Below are 7,676 nucleotides of genomic sequence, written 5' to 3'. Positions count from 1 at the left end.
GATCTAGGTAAGCCACATAGAAGAGAATTGCTGTTTCTAGAACAGGAACTAGCATCATGACCCTGAGACAGAAATGAATGTAGTGTCTTTGAAGAACTCAAAGTAGAAACATGGGAGAGGAATGCAAGAAGTTAGAGAGCAATGGGCAGATCACACAGGGTTCCCAAGCTCTGATGAATAGTTTGAATTTTATCACAGGTGCACTAGTGTGTCGTTGATTTACTTTCAGAAAATAGGCCTGTTAGCCTATTTAACAAATGTAACTATCATTTACTCTGAACCAAACATTGCTCTAGGGCAGGAGGAACAGACAGAAAGAACCAGACAAATCTTTTGTTTTCCTAAACCTACCATCCCAGTCACCCAATCAATAAGAAAGTGAAGCATAATATATGTGGATGGTAATTGCTCTGTGGTGGTAAGAAAAGTGAGTGGATAGGGCACACCATTGTGAGGTGCCATTTTAAATGTAATGAAAATTGGAAGCCTTCACTATGATGAGACATATGATCCAATACCTGAAATAAACAAGGAAGCAACCCATGAACATTTATGAGAAACTCTGAGCAAGAACTGCCAGTCAGGGAGGAGAGAAACAGAATTGGTGATGGCCCAGAAGACTACTGAAGAAACTAGTTCCAGGTGAACTGCATGGTGGGAAAGCTCAATCTAGGTGAAGGTAAGAACTGATGTTGAATTTTGAAATGTCAGTACATCACTGGCAAACATCAACTGAAAAATTGCTTGAATGAAATGACAGCAGGTGTTGGCCCAAGTGGAATGGGTCTGCAGAAAATGGGAAACTTGGTGGAAATTAATTTAAATTTGTACTTGGAGAGATTTTCTGTGAAAGAGAGCAAAGAAATGGAGCAATCTCCTGAGGGACATTTGGGTAGGTATGCTTATAAGTACATTCTCTGTGTAGCAGCACAAGTAAGTTTTCTACCATGTATTCATGGTTCAAATAATTTTTAAGGTGGTTTATGTACATAAGGTAAAAAAAATTTCATGTACTTCAAAGCACAAATTTAGGAGCAGAGAGATACTTCCTACATTACATTCCCTCCTGTCCATGTTCCCCAATCACCCTCCTTCTTTCTTTTTTTTTTTAAATTATAATAGGCTTTCAGCTCACTTCACAATTACAGGCTTAACATTCCATTAGGTTAAGAATTCAACAAAAAAGCAGGTAGTAACAAAAAATAAAAACACTGTACCTTCAGAGCATAGACAAATATAGCAAACAATAATCAAACCTCAAAATGCCCATTTCTCAAATAATTGCAAACCAACAAATTACATCCCAATATAGTTAAAGAAAAAAGTGAGCTCCTAGCACATAAATGGCTAAAACATTATTTGCCAGTGGGTGATACGTTCAATTGAATCCTTAGCAGATTCTTTGGGTTCACAACCATACAATATTCTTCAATCACAAAAGAAATAGAAATAAAAGCTGATCAATTTCTGATTATTTTTGTCTGCCTCGTGTGTCCACCAATCCCCACAATGAGGAATGAGACGTAATTTGCTTCTGTGATGTTCAAGAGATGCTGTTGTATGTTCCTGAAAATCTAGCTAGCTCATAGGAGGGAAAGATAGAATTATTATCCAAAACAGAAAATCTCTATAGAATCAAAACCAAGAAAATGTACCCTAACAATTGGATCATTTTTAACACTACTGCTATATGCATTCATTCTGTTTCTTTTAAAGCTTCGACAACAAATGTCTTGGCAACCATTTTGCTCTTATATTTGGTCATCTGACATGAATCTACCTAAGACACACAAAGTACAAGATTCAGCCTCACACTTCCCAGTGGAATTTGAAACATGCCTGGACTCTCTAGTAGAGGAAAACAGGTAATTCCCAGGGAGGGAAAATATGACACTGTAAAAGGCTGCCTCTTGTATTAATCCACAGCCTTTATTATTTGCTCCATTTTCTTTCATAGATTAACATTTAAAAGCTTCTTTGTCACAGAATGAAATTGAATTGTGAGATGTGCTCCTGAATAAATAATTTCTTCCTGAATGTTAATTACATAGGCAATTACACTGAAGTGTAATTTTACATAAATACAGTGTTAGGGATTCTACAGATGTGAACAAATGTACAAATGCCTCCTCAATTGTATATAAAAAAAGAATTTCTGAGATTGAAATGAAAGCATCTAACATGCTGGATAAATACAGAACATTTGACAGATTGAAAATTAATCTGTATGTTTACAGAATTCATCACAGGGCTTCAGGCAACATAGCTAAATATTCATAAAGATAAGATGTACATATTTTGTGTTTTTATATATTCATAAAATCACAAGTATTCTAACACCAAATGAGATAATTCCCAAAAATGATCTAATTTTGACATCCGTAATTTTTCTTTTATATGAAGTACTTATTATCTATAATTACCATTTTATTTGAAAATGTGATAATGGTACAGAAAGACTAGTTTTCAAGGAGTTATCTCACTAACTTGTTATAAGGAATAGATTTTATTATTATTATTATTTTTTTTTTAAGATTTATTTTATTTTTATTACAAAGTCAGATATACTGAGAGGAGGAGAGACAGAGAGGAAGTGGAGCCGCAGGGACCAGAACCAGCGGCCATATGGGATCAAGGCGAGGACCCCAGCCACTAGGCTACGCTGCCGAGCCCTATTATTTTTTTTAATTTGGAAGGCAGCATGACAGACTGAGGGAGGAAGAGTGGGAAGGAGGCAAGAAGAAATCTATCTTCCAACATCTTCCAACTTTTTGTTGAGTCCCCAAAACACTATAACCAGGAGACAGAAAGTTTACCTAGGTCTCCCATGTGCATAGCAGGAACCCAATTGCTGCTTGCCTCTCATGTGCATTAACAGGATACTTGTTTGTAAATTGAGACACAACTCTATCCCAATCACTCCTACAAGGGACAAAGGCAACAAGCAGCAGCTTCACATGCTGCAACACAATGCTGCCCCATTCAACAGATTTTTCATGAAATTCCTGCTTTATTTAAGATTGATTTATTTATTTGAAAGAGTTACAATGAGAGAGGGAGAAATTTAAAGAAAAGATTGTCTATACTCTAGTTTATTTCTCAAATGGCTGCACTGGCTAGGGCTAAAAGAGGAAACTCAAAATCCATCTAAGTCTTCTAGATGGGTGACAAGGTCCCAAGTACTTGGGCTATCAATGGAACCACTGATTCCTCAGGCAAATCAGCAAGAAAGGGGACAGGCAGCAGAGCAGCCAGACTGCCGTCAATATGGGATTCTGGCGACACAAGCAGCTGGCCACAACACTGGCTCCAAGTTCCTTAACGAAAATAACAATCAAACTAAATATTACTTTTCTCAAAGATAGTAATTAGTAAAATGGCAATATGTCAGGACTTACTTTGTGCAGGCACTTAGTTAAATGAACACTTGACCTCTATTGTTCATTGGATTACACAGCAATGCTGTGAGATTCAGAAGACAAAACCAAAGCCAGGGATTTTTACAAAAACTTACCCAGGATCATACAACAATGACAACAAAATACAGATCTAACATTCAAATCTGAGTCTGGCTAGCTCCAAAGAGAATCCTATTAAGTAGATCCTGCTTTGCAGGACAGAAAGATAAACCCAAATTAGACCAGAGTTCAAAATTTGTCAGTGTTTTTAATAACAACCTTAAAATACCTGTAATTTTCTTCTTTTATGAATATTTATGTTGAGTTGGCATGAGAACTAGGCTAAATGCATCATTCACATAATTTCTCACAATTAGAAGACGCAATCAAATTCTTTTTTATCTTAAATCACTATTTCATTTTATTTTCTATTTTCTTTTATATACAAATTTTGTATATTTCACATACAGTTTTAATAGCAGAGTGATACTCCCCACCCTCTTCTCCTCCCTTGCTTTTAATTTACACAATGAAATATTTTCAATCTACATTATAATCAAAAGTTTAACCCTCCACTAAATAAACAACTCAGCAACTAGTAAGAAAAAGTACTGTTGGGCCCGGCGCAATAGCATAGTGGTTAAAGTCCTTGCCTGGAACGTGCCAGGATTCCCATATGGGTGCCAGCTCTAATCCCAGCGGCTCCACTTCCCTTCCAGTTTCCTGTTGGTGGCCTGGGAAACAGCCAAGGATGGTACAAAGCCTTGGCACCCTGAACCTGCATGGGAGACCTGGAAGAGGCTCCAGGCTCCTGGCTTCGGATTGGCTCAGCTCCAGCCATTGTGGCCACTTGGGGAGTGAACCATCGGACAGAAGAGCTTCCTCTCTGTTTCTCCTCCTCTTTGTACATCTGACTTTGTAGTAAAAAGAAATAAATCTTAAAAAAAAAAAAGAAAAAGTACTATTCCTCAAGATTATAAGCAAGGACTATAAACCATAATCAAATCTCAAAATATCAAGTTAACTCTTACACATTATCTCCTTTTTTGTACTCTGTATATTACTTACCGCAAATTAGGGAAAACAGTCTCATCCTCCAAAAACAACATAAAACAAAATAACAAGTGCTGGGGGGTAAGCATGTTCGAAAACATTGTTGGATAGACATTCTTGCTATTTTAGTGGGAAGCTAGTTGAGGTTTTAAACGTTGGTGTCTGGATCATTCTCACTCAAAGTGCAACCTGCACACCAGAAGCATCAACATCTTCTGGAATCGCATTAAACATGCAGAAACCCACGGTCCTATGCAATGGCATAGCACGTTAATCTGCTCCAAGCAGTGCCCACAATCCCTGTGATTCATTTTATCTCTAGTCCAGCTCCCTGTTAACATGCCTGGGAAAGCAGCAGAGGACAGCTGGAGAACTTGTGTCCTGCACCCCCCTGTGAGACCCAAAAGAAGCCTCTGACTCCTGGATGCTGCCCGGCCTAGCTGCTCCTATTGTGGATGGAACTCATCCTTTCTCATTCTGTCTCTCTCTCTCTCCAGTCCTCACCCCTCTAAATAAATCTTTTTTTTTTTTACAAAAATCATAAACTCAGGTTCCCTTCAACCTGAAAAATGATTCCAGTGTTCGACACCGGCCAATATAAACCGTACGTCCCTGAGATGCACACACGCCCTGCACTAATCTTTGTTAAAAATCACAGCGCAGTTTAAATGTACCATTTGCAGATAGACACTTGTAAAGTTCTTGTACTTGATAATGAGAAGGGAAAGCAGCAGATGCACAACATGAGATCCAAGAAGAAAAGATAGTACGCTTTGAAATTCCCCCAAATTTTCTCATCTATAAAGCCAACCCAGAAAAGCTTTCGCTTAGAGATTTCGGCGGAGCAGCTTTTACTACTGCTTATACTACTGCTCAACTTCAGTGGGAGGATTCTGTTTTTAGAAAGAATTTCAGTCACTGATTTAAAAAAAAAATGAATAGATACAATTTTCACTTCATATTAAGGGTAGTTTGCACTTCCGCAGCACACTTTTATGAATCATAAAATATCATGTTGACATCATCAACAGTTTTATAACAGATTTAAGAGAACAAATTACTATTGTAAATTCACAAAATATTCATTGACTTGTTCATAAAGCTACATCAACAATATACTTATACAGCCTACCTTTTTTCTTTATTACTTAAACTCATATAGAATTCATAATACTGTTTTTCCCTTTCTCATATTTTCTTACTATTAACAATGCAATATTCTATAGGCATATCAGTGGCTGCTGAAACTTCTCAAATTTCCACGTTAAAAAGCACAAGTTACAATTACGTTTACCTGTGTTGCTAGCAAACTGTTATCTACATAACTTAAGGATATTAGGGTAGACTTTCTTACTTACATTCAGGAGAAAACTTACTTAGTTACTTAGATTCAGAAGGAGAAAACAGTATCCACTGCTTCTCACTTAAACACCAGACAATTACTAAAGGCTGTTCAATGACTTAGTTCTTGAAACCAGACATGGACTGGGATTCCTGGAATGACTCTCAAGCCACATCCCAGAACCTGGGCACCAAAGGAGCTACTGTCCCTGACACATTCAGGACACCACGAAGAGGCTGCCTGGTGCATCACAAATCTATCGTGATAGTTGCTAGATCCAGAATCATACCACTTTACCATGTTGCACATCAGTCCTCCTCACCCCAAATCACTGGTCTCCCAGAAACTTCAACATAGTAACCAGCTCCCAAATTTTTCTTTTGTTTTCTTATCAGGGCATCTGCTCTTGCCTGTTTACCAGATTCTGACAGCCTGACATTACTATAAAATCAGGTCATTGTGTTTTCCTCAGAGATGGAAAATTACCATTCTACATGGACCAAGAAAGCTGGAAAGTTGGAAAGCATTGTCTTATGCCGTGATGATGACAGTGCTGTCTCTGGACAAAAAGAAAAATGAAATAAGGGTATCCACCATTCTTCCTGCAATGTATCTATTTATCTGAGTAGTTTACAGTTTTAAACAAAAAAAAATCTTTTGTGTTCTTGAATATGAGTAATGAATGCTGCAGAGCTGAATAGAGCATTAAACTATAATCAGTAATTTATACATAGCTGAAGATAATTTGATATATTCATATCATCCAGAAGGTCACTGTACAGAAGGAAACAACGGATCTTCTATTTTTCCAGACCTCATGTTACTTTCTTCCCTACCTACCAACTTTCAAGGAAGTTAAGTGAAGAGCAGTCTCATAATCCTAACTATGGAAAGGAGAAAAAATGAGAAGGAATATAAATAAGTTGTTTGAACAGCTCGTCCATCTTTAAAAGCCCTTCTCTTGGCCCTCATTGATGAGCATCTTGGCAGGTAAGAAACTTGGAATTTGTGGCACAGCCAAAGGTACATGAGGCAATCTGAGGTGTGCAGATGGATACCAAACACACAGGGAAGGAGACTAGATGAAGAAACATCCAACTGTTAGCTGCAAACCAAAAGTTAGTCACAGGCAATAGTCCCATCCACCAATCTTTCCCATCCACCAGTCTTTCCCAAAATGCTCAATTTATTTTTAACATTCAGGAACCCTCTCCCCCAAAAAGTCAGATTTCCTTTCAATTCTTGAAAACCTGGATGATACAGCACTGCTGGATCCACACTTTTATAAGATCACATCAGCAGGAGCTAAGGCATTAGCTGTCTTTTCAGGTGAGCTCACATACAAATTCAACAATATCTCGTAGTCTCTGGTTAAATTTAGTTCATGATTGCCATTTAGTAGACTATAGTGTTGAAGTAAGCTAAATTTTCTAGTATTATACCAATCTCACTTGATACAGGATTGAGAATAATTTCATCTAACAAATCCTGATAGTTGAAATATAAAAACATTATTTTCTAATTTGATGTCAATTGTTCTTCTGTTTTCACATTGCTTTTAACTATTTAAAAAGAACTGAAAAAACAGCATAATTGTGTTCCAAAATGTCAGTGCAATTGCATGAGCTTAAACTATAATGAATTCCATCTTGTTTGAGACACTGAGTGACTGACTACTAAACCTTTGTCCCCCAGATCATAAAAGCCTTAATTTCCTCAATTTTCACATTGTTTCAGCCATCCATCTGACCCAAACTCTAAACAATATGACAGTGCTGTATAAAGTCTGCATATTCTTGCTTTGAAGAAGAGCCATATCAGGAGCTATCGCTGTTAATTAACATTAGCACATCTGTTCTTTTGGCCAGTGTTTGATTCTGTTT

Source organism: Ochotona princeps, chromosome 15 (assembly GCF_030435755.1).
Source record: "Ochotona princeps isolate mOchPri1 chromosome 15, mOchPri1.hap1, whole genome shotgun sequence".
Classification (NCBI taxonomy): Eukaryota; Metazoa; Chordata; class Mammalia; order Lagomorpha; family Ochotonidae; genus Ochotona; species Ochotona princeps.
Note: the sequence above shows the minus strand (reverse complement) of the source record.